The sequence below is a fragment of the Cheilinus undulatus genome, linkage group 15, assembly GCF_018320785.1.
Source record: "Cheilinus undulatus linkage group 15, ASM1832078v1, whole genome shotgun sequence".
Classification (NCBI taxonomy): domain Eukaryota; kingdom Metazoa; phylum Chordata; class Actinopteri; order Labriformes; family Labridae; genus Cheilinus; species Cheilinus undulatus.
Window position 1 is genome coordinate 40,379,116 of NC_054879.1, and position 17,962 is coordinate 40,397,077.

The following is a 17,962-nucleotide window of genomic DNA, read 5'->3' on the forward strand; positions in this document are numbered from 1 at the left end:
TCAGCTAAATAATTAAGAGGTCTCAGAATCACTAATTAACAGTCCTCCAGTGGGCTTTATATAGAAACCAGATAATAGAAATCAATCATAACACAAGCCTGCAATTGGCTTCAACACCAGACTTTGTGTAGAAGATAAAAATAATGTTGGCATCAGCTCGGAGTAAATGGAAAATGCTTTCATGTGAAGATCAGGCTGATCTTTGTGCTTGTTTTCAGTGCACGTACGCTGTAGGTAGCTTTTAACACAGCATGAATATGGTGATAGAAAACATACTGTGATGTACACAATGATGTATCGGTTTTATTTTGATGTTACTGACATGGTTTATTTATCACAGGTTGGTTTCCTGGGGTTCATTCTGATACAGCGTGGAGCGCAGATACATGAGCGGAGCAGCTTTTGTCATACGTTATCCCTCTCTATCTGTCAGCCTTTATTTCTTCTCCGCTGTCTTTGAAATGACGGCAGGGTTTTAGAAAGTGTTACTGAAAGTTATGTGTGCAATATGAAAAAAGTGAAGTAAACAGAGCGGAATGGTGACTTTTAAATGTGCTTTTGACTTCCTAATAGATGTGGGTAAACTTTGCACTAGCAGGCATTTTCTATAATGCATGAAATGATGAATTTATAAATATGTTCTGTTTACATTCTAAGTATATTTAAGATAATAAACAGAAACTGAGCATCCAAAAAAGAAAAGACTATTTGATCTCCTGCCATCTTGCTCTAGGGAACTGGGAAAAAAGCTCACTTCTTCTTGTGAAAACATTTGCACCATTCAAGTTTGCTTTACACTTATAATGAGGCACATTTCTGACTGAGATCTATTTATTTTACACAGAAATATAACATCCAGGCACAGCACAGGAAAGATCAACCAGTCACATTAAGATAGATACTTAATCATCCTTTACAGCAGGGGTGTCAAACTCAACCACAGCAGGGCCCAAAATCTGAATTTAGGTCTAACCTGACGGCCTAACAGGGTAAACATTTAACCACAAACTGTAAACCTTATTTTCACAGGTAATTCATGAAGGGGGAGATTTATAAAAAGGTCAAAATGATAAGTTTAAAGGCTCAAAATCTGAGATAAAAAGTCAAAATATGTTAAAAAGGTCAGAACACAAAATCAAAAGTCAAAATAATGTTATCAAAAGACAAATATATGAGATTGAAAGTAAAAATCATGAGTTTAAAAGGTCAAGATATGGGTTTACAAATCAAAATTAGGAGTGGACAAGGTCACAATATGAGATTAAAAAAAATTGAGCTTTAAAATTCAAGATATAACTTGAAATTAAAGATTGTGAATCCAAAATGTAAAAACCTTATAGTTAAGCACAAGATACACTATATTGCCAAAAGTATTTGCTCACCTGCCTTGACTCACAAGGTTTGGGAGTGTGTTTATGGGAATCTTTGACCATTCATCCAGAAGCGCATTTGTGAGGTCACACACTGATGTTGGACGAGAAGGCCTGGCTCTCAGTCTCCACTCTAATTCATCCCAAAGGTATTCTATCAGGTTGAGGTCAGGACTCTGTGCAGGCCAGTCAAGTTCATCCACACCAAACTCTCTCATCCATGTCTTTATGGACCTTGCTTTGTGCACTGGTTTACAGTCATGTTGGAACAGGAAGGGGCCATCCCCAAACAGTTCCCACAAAGTTGGGAGCATGGAATTGTCCAAAATCTCTTGGTATGCTGAAGCATTCAGAGTTCCTTTGACTGGAACTAAGGGGCCAAGCCCAGCTCCTGAAAAACAACCCCACACCATAATCCCCCCTCCACCAGACTTTACACTTGGCACAATGCAGTCAGACAAGTACTGCTCTCCTGGCAACTGCCAAACCCAGACTCATCCATCAGATTGCCAGATGGAGAAGCACGATTCATCACTCCAGAGAACGCGTCTAGAGATCAGTGGGGGCATGCTTTACACCACTGCATCCGACGCTTTGCATTGCACTTGGTGATGTATGGCTTGGATGCAGCTGCTTGGCCATGGAAACCCATTCCATGAAGCTCTCTACACATTGTTCTTGAGCTAATCTGAAGGCCACATGAAGTTTGGATGTCTGTAGCGATTGACTCTGCAGAAAGTTGGCGACCTCTGCAGACTATGCGCCTCAGCAACCACTGACCCTGCTCCGTCATTTTTACGTGGCCTACCACTTTGTGGCTGAGTTGCTGTCGTTCCCAATCCCTTCCACTTTACTATAATACCACTGACAGTTGACTGTGGCATATTTAGGAGCGAAGAAATCTCACGACTGGACTTGTTGCACAGGTGGCATCCTATCACAGTACCACGCTGGAATTCACTGAGCTCCTGAGAGCGACCCATTCTTTCACAAATGTTTGTAGAAACAGTCTGCATGCCTAGGTGCTTGATTTATATACCTGTGACCATGGAAGTGATTGGAGCACCTGATTTCAATTATTTAGATTGGTGAGTGAATACTTTTGACAATATAGTGCATCCCTACATGGCTTCTAGCATCTCTTCCATTTACTTCTAATGAGACAGGGGTCACGGTGTGACCCCTTGATTTGCTAATGTTTGGGCTTCATTCATTCAGCCTACACTGTAGCATTACAGACTGTAGAAAGCCAACAAAACAACTCGGGGTATCTTCACCCAAGACACTTTCTATTTTACTTCACATTGTTAACGTCTCAGTGAAGAGGTGAAAAAATATGCATCTTATTTTATTTTGTAAATCAGAAGGCCAAAGTTGCGAAATGGAGTAGCCAGGAGAAGCTGTTAATGTCTGATACAAAGTTAATATTTGAGCTTATGGTTTTGTGTTGCTTCTGGGAAGTGTAGCCGACCTGTTTGCAGTTGAAACACCCAAGGACAAGATCTCTCTGAGATATCAAGCCAGCTGTTGTTGATTTAAGGTGAGCTGTTATGAGAGATATTTTCCTGGATATCCCTTTTTAAACTTACCATTCATGCCTTTGGCATCTTGTTTCATTCCTTGAAACAACCATTTAGCAGTTATCTTTCATAGCAGATCTCTTAGAAATCAAAGCGCCCGCTGTGATCTCTCACAATACAGCTGTTAACAAAGGCAACCTTGGCTTCATCCTCACCATAATTCAATTTCTCTCCAAAGCTGATGTTAGCAGGACATTTCAACTATAAACTGACATTAATGCTAACTAAAATGTCTGCACAGCCAAAAACAATTGACCCAGTCATCCATAAATCTCCTATAAAGAGTCAAAGAGCTCAAGCCCTTTACAGTCTGATAGTAAGAGTGAACGACTATAAGCAGCAAATACTGAAGAGGCTTTAAATAATATAGGCTGTAAACTGTAACACAGACATAAATGATATGAGCTTCTGCCAATTCTCGCTTAATTTAGATGGGCCTTTATCTTTATCTGCGTCTTCTCCTTTTCCATTTGTCTGCTAAGCCGCCGCGTGGAGGCAATGAAACTGTAATGTGGTTTAATGTTGTTCAGATTTGCAGGCTGGTGGGACATTCAGGTCCAGATCCGGTCGAGCAGAGAGTAAATCTGTTAGCTCTTCATTTGGATATATCTCTCCAGAACGTCTTGCCCTGGGCTTGTCATGGCTCTTTGGATAAACGAGCTGCATTAATAGAAAAAAGACAAATACACCTCTCTTTAAAAAAAAACATCCATCGTTTTTGAGCATGTATTGCATTAATCGCTGCAGTAATTTGCTGCACACTGTTTGATACTGAGGCTCCTATTTTGTATGCATTATAGAGAGACTCCTAGAAAGTAGTTAGTAAATCACTGCATGTGCATGCAGAGTGCATTTATCATTGCAAACCTTTATCTCAATGTGAAGTGCAGTTGCTGATATGTAAAGGTGATGTACTCACACTGGTCTGCAGGCCCAAGGCAAAGATTACAGACTTGAATGGAGAGCTGTGCGCATCTGGGTCAAAAAGTTCCTATTTCAGATCAGTCCCAGCATCTGATTCAGCCCTCAACACAGCAGAGAAAGCTGCTATAAACACAGCCTGACCTTTAGCATGAGAGCAGCAAGTTAATCAAAAAGAAACTACCTTTGGTAAAAATGTCTGACACTTTGAAGGTCTAAAAATAGACATTATTGCTTCTTTGCGTAGTGTTATAGTGCCGATTAAAGTATTTATCCCCTTGGATATTTTACCCTTTATTTGATTTTATAAACCGATCATGGTCAATATAATTTGGCTTTTTTTGAGGGGGGGGTAAAAAGAAACACTTAAATGTCAAAGTAAAAACAGATTTCTACAAAGTAATGTCAGTTAAATGAAAATACATAATTTAAACTAAGTGACAGCAAAAATATTCACCCCCTACAAGTCAGTATTTAGTAGATGCACCTTTGGCTGCAATCATAGCACTGAGTCTGTGTGTATAGGACTTAAACATGCTTGCACATTAAACTATTTCCATGTAGCTTTTGCTGTATGCAGGTCATTGTCGGGTCATTGTCTTGCTGGAAAATAAATATTCTCCCAAGGCAGACTTCCCTTACGGATTGAATAAGATTGTCCCCAAGGATTTTGTGATATTTTGTTGTATTATTGTATTATTCGTGTTTCACAGTGGTGATGTGCAGTGTTTGGTGTCTGCCAGACATAACATCATGTCTCATGGCCAAAACGCACTATTTTGGTCTCATCAGACCAAAGAACTTTTTTCCACTTGACCATGGAGTCTCCCGCATGCCTTTTTGAGAACTCTAGTCAATTTAATACATTTTCTTCAACATTGGCTTTCTTTTTGCCTCTCGCCGATAAAGCTTTGACTAATGAAGAACCCGGCCAACAGCTGCTGATGCCTGTAACTCCTTCAGAGTAGTCATGAGTGTCTTGGTAGTCTCTCTCACTAGTCTCCTTCTTGCATGATCACTCAGTTTGTGAGGACAGCCTGATTGAGGCAGATTTACACATGTGCCATATACCTTCCTTTTCTTGATGATGGATTTAGCTGTAATTCAGTGCCTTGGCAATTTTTTGTATCCATCTCCTGACTTATACTTTTCAATAACTTTTTCTTTGAGTTGCTTAGGGTGTTCTTTTGTCTTCACAGTGTAATGGTAGCCAGGAATACTGATTAACCATTGATTGGACATTCCAGACACAGGTGTCTATATACTGCAATCACTTGAGACACATTCACTGCACTAAGTTGATCCCTCACTAATTGTGAGACTACTAGCACTTATTTTGCATAACATATCTTTTTTTAATTGACAGTACTTTGTAGAAATCTTTTAACTTCGACATTAAGGATTTTTAAAAAACCTTTAAGTCCAAAAAGTACGTCAACCATATTTGATTAAAGAGTTGCACAGCGGCACAGGGGTTAGCGCTGTTGCCTCACAGTAAGAAGGTCCCTGGGTCGCTTCCCAGTCAGGGCCTTTCTCTGTGGGGTTTGCATGTTCTCCCCATGCATGCGTGGGTTCTCTCTGGGTTCTCCGGCTTCCTCCCACCACCAAAACATGCTTATCAGGTTAATTGATCACTCTAAAATGGCCATAGGTGTGAGTGTGAGCGTGCCTGGTTGTCTGTCTACATGTCAGCTCTGTGATTGACTGGTGTATAAGCGGTATAGAAAATAGTTAGTTTTATTCTTAAAAAGATCAATAAAAGGGTAAACCCAAGGGGTTGAATACTTTTTATAGGTACTATATATAAGATCACTGATAACACAGATCTGTCTGTTTTATGTATTTAGGTAGTCAGTTTTGTAAGTTTAGCTTATAATAAAAACAGCTGGCCTGTGTCACCTTGAGCTGCCTTAAAAGTGCACTGACTAAATTTTATGTCTCAAATATTTAACCTGAATTTAAAAAGCTTCATGATGCCATTTTAAAATTGAGACTTACATGCCTGAGCATCTTTTTGTCTGAGTCTTTTGTCACTTACATACTTTCATTGTTATGTGTGATATTTTCCCCCCTGTGACGCCTCGTCTGCAATGTGGAGGTGGAATAGTGAAGTGAAGTCGCTCCAACTATGAGCTGGCAAAAAAAAGGTGTAACCAGAGGGAGAGACAGGGGTAATGTGTAATATCAGACCTTGGGTTCTATAAAATAGTAGTAGCCATCCGAATGGGCTGTATTCAGTTCAAGGAGCATTATTAAATCCATCTATCCAGATATTCTTCCTCTAAATTCTAAAATAAAATTTTTACTACGGAGTATCAAAGCATCCCTCTATTCACTTACAGAGCTGATGCAGTGAGTCTTGGTGTTTTAAAGGGACTCTGTACTGGCAGCATCAATTTATAGGGGGAAATTGTCCATTGAGATACGCTTAACCATGAAATCTTAAATAATAGAGTACTACCACTTGTCCCCATACTCTGACAATGTGCTTTGAGTGAAGTTATTTTGTTCTAGTAGCATTATTTGATATTGGAAACAGCCTCTGCTCTCATAGTCCAAGCAGATTTATACCATCTCCACAAGATCTAATTTAATTCTGTGTTCTTACTGACAGTAGTGTTTTTGTTACCTTGACATGTTTCGACTGCTAACTTTCAGCCATCTTCCTCAGAGGAGTCATGTGATGTGGCTGTGACGTGTCTTATCAGCTGATCTTAGGTTTGGCTGAATGACAATTTACAGGACAACTCTGCCCCATGGTTTCCTCTGGAGGACAGCCTCCCAGGTATGGGCAACATGTTAGCCCCTCACTTTTGAGGTGTTTTCCCCTATCCTTTCTGTCCCAACGTCTGTTGCTGTGCATCATATTCTCACTTGAACTGAGGGCCACCTGTGTTCCTTCTTCCACATGCAAGAAGACAGCAGGAAGTTAGCAGTCAAAACAGCCGAGCCAAGCAGATGGATTCCACATCTGTCATCAGGTAGATCCATCTTGCAAAGCTCCCATCTTGTGCCAGGTCTGAGTACGAACCTGACCAATCAGCGTCATTTGGGGAGAACAAAGCAGTAGCTAGGGGTGGGGTTTAGTTGTACTGAAAGCCAGTAGCACAGCTGCCACCCGTGTAGCAATTAGCACGCATTATCAGAACTGGACAGCATTTCTTTCTGAAAAAAAGAGCAAAGGACGACACAGAAACAGCATATATAGTGGCTGCTGCTGTAGCGATAAGCTTAGATGTAGCTTCAGCAGCAGGTTGATCAGAGGACATGTTTTTGCACTTCCTCTGAGTCCCGACTGGCATCAGCATGAGTTTTCTCCACCTACTAGCTCCACCATTCAAGTCACCTGTTTGCCGAGGTCATGTTACTAACAAAAGACGTGCACGCCCACCACCTCAGTTTGTCTTGTCCCTATATTGATTATGAAAGACAACATTTAAACGTACGAACATTTGTCCAATCACCTTTCCAGAACTTTTTGTAAAGTCCTGCCATTCCGAAACACCTTGCACGTGAGGTTTCCCAGATGACAGTCATATGGTGTGTCAGGTTAGTCCAAACATGTCAAGGTAACAAAAAAATGCTAAGCCCAAAACACACTGGCGCTCGACCGGCGCGTCGTGTCATTTGATGTGGCTCACGCTGACACATCAAGAGAAGTGCGTCAAGAGTCAAACTCCACCAGCCACTGCTGGACCGGGTACTTGATACTAGAGCTGCAAGTCAGCTCAGGGATCACCTCCCCGCCTCATTGGGTAAGTGAAAAAACAATAGAAGCAAGATGGACAAAACAGTTGCTCTCTAACCCGCAATTTCCTCATAGGATGAATGTGCTGCGCACTGAAGAGCCGCGGGTTTGGTTTGAATGAAGGCGAGCAACCTCGCTCACTGGAAGCAAGTATACAGCACTAGGCCAAGGCATGCAGCCCTGATCAGCAGGCAGAGATCATGGGAGAACTGCAAGTTCACGCAGGAATAGTATGCCAACAGCGGATAAATTTACCTTTTGGGCTTAATTTATCATCCTTTTCGGTAAAAGTCCATGATATTATTGCTTCTGCGATTGAGTGAGTACACAAGGAAGTCAAAGGATTAATGTTTGCTTAAAGGATCTGTGGTTTTATATAAAATTCTTTGGCTAAATGTCCTCAAAAGTGAACTTTTCCTCGTCAATGGCGCCGTTGTAGCTCTGTGACCCACTGACCTCTTGTGACCCTTCGCTCTCGCTGCAGGATGAGACATAAAGTTGATACAGTGATGATAATTGGGAGTCTGTGCATTGTGTTGTATTTTGAAAGAACCGGAAAGTCTATACTTGTGACTTCCTTTCTGATTGACGGGTATTGACACAGTTTGGCAACAGCCAGCACTGAAAATAGACCTGCAGCGTATCTCGAACGAAGTGGGGTGAAGTGGCGCTCCAGGCATGCGCCTCTGCCAGTCTGGAGCGCCAGTTGTTGGAAATGCTCTAATAGACCAGAGAGGGAGCGATGTGCTCCGCAGTACAATTCGCCAGCTGATCGTAGTGCGGTCGCTGTATGTGGAAATGGGGGGTAAGGGAAACACCACCAGCTATTGCTGGTTCCTAAAAAATGACGGAGTTAATCGTTTTGACGCCCACTGGACGGCGCCGGTGAGCTTTTCTTCCCTGCCAATGAGAATACACGAGAAAAAAGCCTCTGCTATCGTGACTATTATCAAGGCTGCCCATAAGGTGGAAAAAGGGAAAAACTTTCTGGGGCCCATCTGCATGCATGCAGGGGCCCATGGAGGTCAGCAAAACATGGTTTGCTGTAAAGATACATATGTTCAATTTTTTTTTTTTTTACCTAAATTCCCACCATTATTATCAATGCAACAAAGATATACATGACATTTACTGTAGCTTCAGTAAAACTATCTTCTTCTTAAAAGTAAACCACCTTTACTTAAAATGCTATGACCCTTTTTGTAATATATACAATGTGGGCACTGCAGGTAAATTAAACTCAGTAATTTGGCTATGTAAGCTCCAGCCAGCGCTACTGATCGAGAACTCTCTTGTTAATACAGTAATAATACATCACAGCCTGTTAACTGTGCTATTTAGGGGCCCAGCCCTTTCTGCGAGCATATCTGCCGGCTACAGTTACATTTTTCAACAAGGCAGCACAACATGACAGAACACCGTCAAAGCTGCACAGCGCTGTGTGTGAGTGTGTGTGTGAAGCTCCTGCTGTTTGTTTACACCTCTTGCATGTCATGCTTCTGCAGTGTTGTAATGCACTGTGAACCCTTACACCAGGGCACTTATGGGTGCAATTTGTAAAAGGTGTAATGATGGAGGGACTTTGTTATGGTGATGCTTTAGCAATTTGTAAAGGGCTTTTGTCCTCCTTCAAGGAACATCCACGTCACCATGCAACTACAGCTCTTTGTAAACAGTCTTTGACTGCAACTCCTACAATGCAAACAGTGTTTTCCAGTTGATATTTAATGCTTAGCTAAGTTGATCAAGTGCATGTTCTTATTTAAATGCCTTCAAGATACTGAATAGAAAAAGGATCCCCAAACTGTGCAGCTATTCATTCTAGTGAATTCAATATTTTGTGATATTTTTGTGAAATTATTATAATTAACAGATGTTATGGATTAAAGATTAGCATACTCCTAAGGGATGGTAGCATGTGCACTGTCCTTTATTTGTGTAAATGCCTTTGATGTTGGGCGCTACGTCCTTGTCCTCAAGGATTATGTAAGTGAAGTCAGCCGCTTCTGCAGAGGATATTATAATGGCTGCTTTCCCAGAGGGATAACTTTGTCTATTAAGGATCATTAACACTGTACAAACCATTTATCAAAGGGAACAAGAGCGCAGCCTCTCATTAAGTCCTATGACCTAGTCCTTGATCTTCCACTTTGTGCACTGCTTAAAAGGATTCAAAACATTACCCTTTCCTTTCAGGTCAAGGTGAGAAAACATTTCCCACTTTTGTAGAACTTCTTGATTGCTTCTTTCAGAGGTGGCTCGAAATAGTTGTTATTTACGACATGTCTGTTGAATGTGCCGATGATTAAACACCGGTTTAGGTGAGGCTACAGCAGCAGGAATGTCTTCATGAAAACATAGCTTCAAACGCACCTTTGGCTCACCATCTGTCTCTTCCTGCAGTGTAAACATGTCAGTAGTATTTTTGATGTGTATCTCAGGGATGTGGCTCTCATCATTGATGTGGGGAATCTCTTTCGACAGCCTTTAGAGTGTTTTTGTTTGATCTCCCTGCAGCCTGGACAGGCAAGGGGGAATATCCATTTATTGATATTTTGTCAATGAGAAAGATTAAAGACTGTGCCTATTCAACAGGACTTTTTAAGGTTTGCTTAGATATGCAGTGTCTCAAATTGCATCAGATATTGAAGTTACTGTTTGCAGACATTGTAAAAATGTCTTTTCAGGGTATAGTCAGAATGACATTTACACACATAGTATAGGTTATCAGCAATCACATGATCCCAATTGTCCATTGGGGGTCAGGAAGTGGGAGACAACCATCAGGAAAGATGGGAATGGACAAAAGCAAGTACTTTACAGCTATAAATGGAACTCTACACTGAATTTATCTTCAGAAAACACATTACAAAAAGTGATTTGTTTTGCCACAGTTTAGCCGATATACCTGGCATGGAGGGAATCACTATCACAAATACTCCACCTGTAGGCCTCCTAGTGTCACCTGGTCAGATGAAGGGAGATAAGAGTCTTTAGGAGTCTTGTACAGAGCTAAGAGGCTAGCTGAGCCCCTCTAACATATAAAAACTATCCTCATTTTGTCACATACATACTTTAAATTCAAACAGTGATAGACTTTCAACCAAATAAACCCCTGTGCTATGAAACGACACTTTTAGGTTAGCCTTGGTAGCCAGCTCATGTTTGAGTGCCAGTTTCCTTTCCTCCATCCTTTGTCATTGTTTAACCTCCAGGGACTCTAAATATTCTAGTTTTCACGAGAACTTGAGTAATAATTTGGTTGGGATGTCTGGAGAATACGCTTTGGCTGGGTGTGCTGTAAAGTGTTGACATTTTTTATACTTTCATGGGAACTTGGGAAATTTATTTTGAAAATCAGACATTTTATTGAAAATTTGAGTGGGGATATTCTTTTTAATAATTGTCCTGAATTTGCCATGGAATTTTGGGGGTAATTTATTTATTTTTGAGAATTTGCCTTGGAATTTTGAGTGGATTTTACCTGAAAATTTTCTTCAGTTTTCTTGGATTTTTTTTATTAAATTTAGGCCCTTTCAGAAAAATGTATCAAAATGGCAGTTTTTGGGTAATTTTAAAGGCATTTTTTTAAATTTATCATTACATATTTTTGGTTAATCAACATTACTTTGTACAAGTCTTTTTTCACTTGGATATAAAAAAGTCTTTTTTGTAAAAATTTTCAATTAAAAAGCAAAATTATATTGATCATTATTGATTCATAAAATCAGTAACAGGGTGAAACATCTAAGGAGGTGAATACTTTTTATAGGCACTGTATTTTCTTATTAATTTAGACATTTCAGTATGCAAGTTCAACATACTGCACCTTTAGAGGCATATTTATTGTTGCCATAGCAAAACTAAAGAGAAAAGAGCAGACTAACTACAGTATCTGCAGGGTACACGCTGCAGATACAGTACAGTAAAACGTACTGGCTCTAATCGGACATGGACATAGCTCTAAATGAATGCAGAGTGGTCAGGACTTGCACATTGCACACCTCTGTCTTACCATCTTCAAAGCAGCTCCCCTCTCCTCCTCACTCGTGATGGGTGCATGAGAGTTCACATCAATCTCTCCATCTAACTCCTTCCGTGCCAATTTCTCAGCCTTGACATTTGTTTAGCTTGCTCAAAGCAAAAGAACAGAGTCAAAGAAAATTTCGACACTGCACATTTCGCTATCTCCATTTTTAACTGACAGTGCTTCCCTCATTAACCTTTAAGAATTTTGATCATTTTTTTCTGAACAGTTATTTCTAATTAAATCACTTTCAGTGTTTGACAGAGCTGCTGGCAAGAGAAGCACTAAACAAGATTCACAACCTGCAAAACCCACAGTGCAGGGGAAAAAATGTTCACTATCACCTCTCCTCCTCTGATATTATAGCTTCCCCACACTGATATTACTTTTGGAAAATGAAAAAGGCCATCACTGTCATTTCCAGGTACTATGAGCAATATAGAGATACAGCACAGGCTCCACTGTACCTTTCAAATGTGAAGAGTTTGTTTTGGCTCTGGCTTGTCTGCTATGAGCCAGAGGTGGACATGAACTCCTTATCTGGTACATCTTTTCCTCTGTATGGACAATAAGAAGCAGAGCTCCTACTGACTGCTGGATGTAGGAAACATATGATAGTTATTAATATCCAACATGTATAGAACACAGAATAGATAAACAATGATTCCAAGACTATATTAGAATCTCTTTGTGAAAAACGACTGTGAAGCAGAGACACAATCTTTGGTTTGTGTATTCACTTTCATACAGCAGAAGGCTAGTTAATGTCATAATTCATATCTATGCTAAAGTACACGTACATTTACGCTTGTCAGAGCAAAAAGTACTCAGACATGCCTTTCAGTTGATTATGAGTACAGAAAATTTGATTTATTCTGACCCATGCCCAGATTACAAGGAGTGCAGCTGGAGCTCATTGGTGCTAACAGTTTCAACAGGGGTCTAACTGCAGACACCCTATGTCTCTGAAAGGAAGGAAGTACTTGGGCCTTAGCAAACCTGGCTAAAGCTGACTGAGCTACGTAGATATATCGTTTACATAGCTGCCTTGTGACTTTTCTTTAGCTACATTAGCAGAGCTAGCTACATAATTAACATTACTACATGAGCCAATGTAGCTAAGTTAGCTGGAGCTACTTGGGCCTTAGCAAACCTGACTAAAGCTGACTGAGCTACGTAGATATATCGTTTACATAGCTGCCTTGTGACTTTTCTTTAGCTACATTAGCAGAGCTAGCTACATAATTAACATTACTACATGAGCCAATGTAACTAAAAGAGCTCGAGCAACTTGTACTTTAACAAACCCAGCTAAAGCTGATTTTAGCTATGTAGATATGTAGTTTACATAGCTGCCTTGTGACTTTGCTTTAGCTACATTAGCAGAGCTGGCTACATAATTAACATAACTACAGAAGCTAGTGTAGTTAAGTTAGCTTTAGCAACTTGGGCTTCAGCAAACCCAGCTAAAGCTGACTTAGCTACATAGATATGTAGTGTACGTAGCTGCCTTGTGACTTTGCTTTAGCTACATTAGTGGAGCTAGCTACATAATTAACATAACTGCAGGAACTAGTGTAGTTAAGTTAGCTTTAGCAACTTGTGTTTCAGCAAACCCAGCTAAAGCTGACTTAGCTACGTAGATATGTAGTTTACATAGCTGCCTTGTGACTTTGCTTTAGCTACATTAGCAGAGCTGGCTACATAATTAACATAACTACAGAAGCTAGTGTAGTTAAGTTAGCTTTAGCAACTTGGGCTTCAGAAAACCCAGCTAAAGCTGACTTAGCTACATAGATATGTAGTGTACGTAGCTGCCTTGTGACTTTGCTTTAGCTACATTAGTGGAGCTAGCTACATAATTAACATAACTGCAGGAACTAGTGTAGTTAAGTTAGCTTTAGCAACTTGGGCTTCAGCAAACCCAGCTAAAGCTGACTTAGCTACGTAGATATGTAGTTTACATAGCTGCCTTGTGACTTTGCTTTAGCTGCATTACCTGAGCTAGCTACATAATTAGCATAACTACAGGAGCCAGTGTAGCTAAGTTAGATTTAGCAACTTGGGCTTCAGCAAACCTAGCTAAAGCTGACTTAGCTATGTAGATATGTAGTGTACATAGCTGCCTTGTGACTTTGCTTTAGCTACATTACCTGAGCTAGCTACATAATTAAGTTTACTACATTAGCCAATATAGCTAAAATAGCTTTAGCAACTTGTGTTTTAGCAAACCAAGATAAAGCTGACTTAGCTACGTAGATATGCTGTTTACATAGCTGCTTTGTGACTTTGCTTTAGCTATGTTAGCTAAGCTAGCTACATAATTAAAGTTACTGCATACGCCAATGTAGCTTAGTAAGCTTTAGCAATGTCAGCTTTAGCCAACACTGATAAAGCTAGCATAGCTTTGGCTATTTTGGCTGACATAGCTACATTAGCTTCAAAGTTCAGTTGTCTATAGCTAAGGTAGCTTTAACAAAAGTAACCAAAGCTAACTTGGATACGTAGCTTACATGACTGCTTTGGCAGTGTAGCTTTAGCTATATAGCTACATTAGCTATGTAGCTACATATCTCATTTTTTTAAAGAATAAAAACAAGAATCTGTGGCACAACAAGAAATTTGACTGTTAAGTAGTAAAAATAAAGTACAACATTTGTACCTGAGTTGTGTTAAAGAATGAGTAAAAACTAGCATTAAATAAATGTAATAGTGACATACAAGAAGCTAAAATACAATCTTTGCTCTGAAAACAAAGTCTCAAAATGCTACTTGCAGCCTGCACTTGACCAAAAGGATTTTGCATCTCTACCAGCATGCGTGTTGCTGTTTTAACACAGTCTCCTTTCCTGACTAATGTGTTATTCATTATTATATCACAGAGCAGACTACCCCTGTAGATTCAGGGTCCACACTCTCTTTTTCTGCAACTGTAAGCTAAGGGGATCTTCAATTTTCTTTTGATCTACAATAGTGAGGAATAATTGGGAATTTGACAGATGTCTAAGTCATGAGCGTCAAGTAGGGGCAGGAACAAGTGACCCCTTCACACCTAAACTGATGACACGGCTTACCTTGACAGCTGACAGAGAGCCTCTGCTCCACCCTTTCCCAATCTGTCTGGGTCTGACTGCTCACCAAAGTAATGAGTCTACCATCCAGCATGTGTAACGTTACCTCAGTGAACTCTGGTGAGTCTAGACTGCACTGTAGGACAGAATATAAAAGAAATCTTTTACAGGACAACTCTTATGACTAGAGAGAAATACTAACTGATTCTAGCCTCATGCAACAGACAAACTGCTAAATAAGCTATCTCACTAAGGTAGCTAGGCTTATCTGTTGCTAACTGTGGAGCAGATATTTAGCAGACTTTAAACAAGAGAAAAACATAAATAATTAAAAGTTTAGATATATCTGGTCACCTAGCTAACAGCACACTGCCAGTTTAGCCTTTTATACCCCCTTTTCTACTCTTAGGCTGTTGTTTTTTCGCTAGTACCTTTTAACCTCCACCACCAGGTAGCTAGACATGATAGACAAAAACATTTCTGTATTCCATTTTGACCAGGAGGATAACAATGGTACATTTATTTCATCAGAATTGTCGCTCGTTTTTGTTGAAAATGTGAGGTTTTCTTTATTTTTTTTAGCTTTTTTTTAAAGGCTAAAAGTGGTTAATAAGGTAAAGCTAAAGCTACATTAACAGCCTATTTATCTCTTCATTTTAGCCCAGGATAATTGGTTTCCTTTGATAATTATTTACAATACGAAAATCAGATCAATCTGAGAAGAAACTCTAGGGTTAGCTAGTCAAGGTGGTTTGGTATTTAGCTAAGCTAGCTAGGTAAAGATTTCTGACATTATTACGTACTTAACGTTTATGCAAGTGGGAGGAGTGGCCCACATCTTAAACCAAACCATACGATAGGCCATTGGTTTTCACCCTTTTTTTCCCCCAAAGCAGATTTAAGATCAAGCCAGAATCTCAAGGCACACCATAGCCATAGTTATACATACAGTATATATATTTTTTCAGTATCAGTATTTAATCTTTGTTTTGGCTTTTTATGCCTTCATTTGATAGAGGAGGTCAGTAAATAGAGTCAGAAACAGGAATAAGAAAGTGGGGGAGGGGCAAGTGAAAAGAGGCCACAGGCCACACTTGAACTCAGGCCGCCTGGGCATGGGGTGTGACCTAACAGGCCATCTGTGCCCTGACTAAAAAAAAAAAAAAAAAAAAAAAAAAAAGGACAGAAAAAAAAAAGAAAATATATATATAATTCAAATCATGGAACCATAACTAAAGTTGTTTTCTTGCTGTTGTCAAGGCCTCCCAGGTCAGCAAAATCATGGTCCATCATAAAGTTTAGCTGTGATATTCATATTATTATTTACCTGAATTTTTGGTGGTTGTTCATTTATGTCTACTGCCATTGTTAGTCTTTTATGTCCATTTTATTCTGTTGTATCATATGTGTTATTTCTTAAAAGCCTAATCAGGGACAAGGACTGCAAATTAGCTACAGCTAGATGTTTTTTATACATTGCATCGGTTGCACTGTAATTACATGCAGCAATGCTTATATAGTGTCCCTGACAAATAAATGGATAAATAAAAAAACCTGAATTTTTTTTTAATTTGTACCTAAGTACATAGCCTTCTTAAAAGTATAAACCCTTTTTTTCTTAAAACAGAATCAGAATGGATTAAAATGGCAAAAAAAAATAATAATAAATGGCTGGAAAAATGAAATGGCATTTTAAAAACAGCAGAAAAGAGTTAAAAGTGGCGAAAGCAGGTTAAGAGTGTCAAAAATGGGCAAAACAAATGTGGTCAAAATTGGCTAAAAAAGTAGTGAAATGAGTTAATAGTGGCAATAATGGGTCAACAGAGGCAGCAATAGGCAGAAATGGGCAAAGATGATTAAAAATCGCAGAAATGGGGAGAAAGGTGCTAAAATGGGATTTTAAATGTAGTTAAAATGGATTTAAAGGGGAAAAATATGGAACACAGCGGCAAAAATGGGTGGGAAAAGTGATGAAAAGGGGCTAAACTGTGATTAAAAAATGGTAGCAAGTGTTGGGTAAAAATTGCACAAATGAGACTAAAAGTGTGATATGATAGTGGCAAAAATGGGTGGGAAAAGTGGTTAAAAAGTGATACTAATAAATAATACAACCTCAGAATCAAATGATAGTTTGAAACACTTTTCAGCTCCAAAATGAGATGACTGTTAGCCATGATGCTAGCACCAGTGCTACTGATCCAACACACATGCAATGATACTATACTGGGAAGGAACCATTTACTGGGTTTGCCAGGGGCCCAGCTAAATCTGTGGGCAGGTCTGGCTGCATAATAATATATTGTTGTCCAAATTCACATCTAGATTGCATCAGTGCACACCAGTTTGATAAGTTATATGTAGCATCACACAGATATATGAAACAAATTTCTGCGCATTTGATGTACAGTATATTTCAGATTTTTGCCAGTTGACAAGCTTTTAACCACTTAAACCATTACTGTCTAATACTATCAGACGCTTGTGCTTAAGACTTGCAAGTATTACAACAATTGGGGTCAATTTGACAGAATTCTAAGGAAATACTGAGTGCAGTTATGTAGCTAATATGTAGCAAAGATGATGCTCAAATGTCCTGTAGATAAAATCCTCCTTACAGCTCCTTGTTTTATCTGTAATGTACTGTAGTGTAGTATCTTGGTTCTCTCCACTGGCCCGTATGGCAGACTATGGTACCTAGAGTATATAGACGTCATGGCTGTGCACAGGCGTAACACATTTTCATTCCCAACTCAACCAACTCACTTTTCTTAATCGGTTGTTCTTCCTTTGGAAGCACGCCAGCACAGTTTCCCAAGGTCATTTGTTGCTAGCGGAGCACAGATATGAGCGTTCAAAAGAAAAAGCTGGAGAAGTTGTCAGGTAGGATATTAACAATGGCATCTTTCTGGTCGTCACATGTCTCGTGCTTCCTTCAGGCTCTCTGAGTTGTCACAGAGCTGTCGTTGGGAGAAGTCACCTTCTTCAGGACTCTCAGGAGATGCAGAAGCAGTATCTCTCCGGTAGGATTGAGACTGACTCATCTTTTAAGGAACGTGATATGTCAAGTGAAGCAAAATCTCTTGAGGACAGTCACTGAATAATGCACGGCTACATTTGTATCATTTTTGTTCAAGTGCAGTTGCCCGGCAGTTTTGCATTAAGTTCATCTACATCCAAACTGTTAAAGCTGCAGAATACAGCTTTCTTGAAGCTTATCCACTACCTTATGATAACTTCTAGATTGA

At 39.6% G+C, this 17,962-nt stretch overlaps 1 pseudogene; it reads right to left on the minus strand.

The window, feature by feature from the left end:
• Nucleotides 1–3,372: 3,372 nt before the first annotated feature.
• Nucleotides 3,373–17,758, minus strand: LOC121522228 (annotated as a pseudogene).
• Nucleotides 17,759–17,962: the final 204 nt, after the last annotated feature.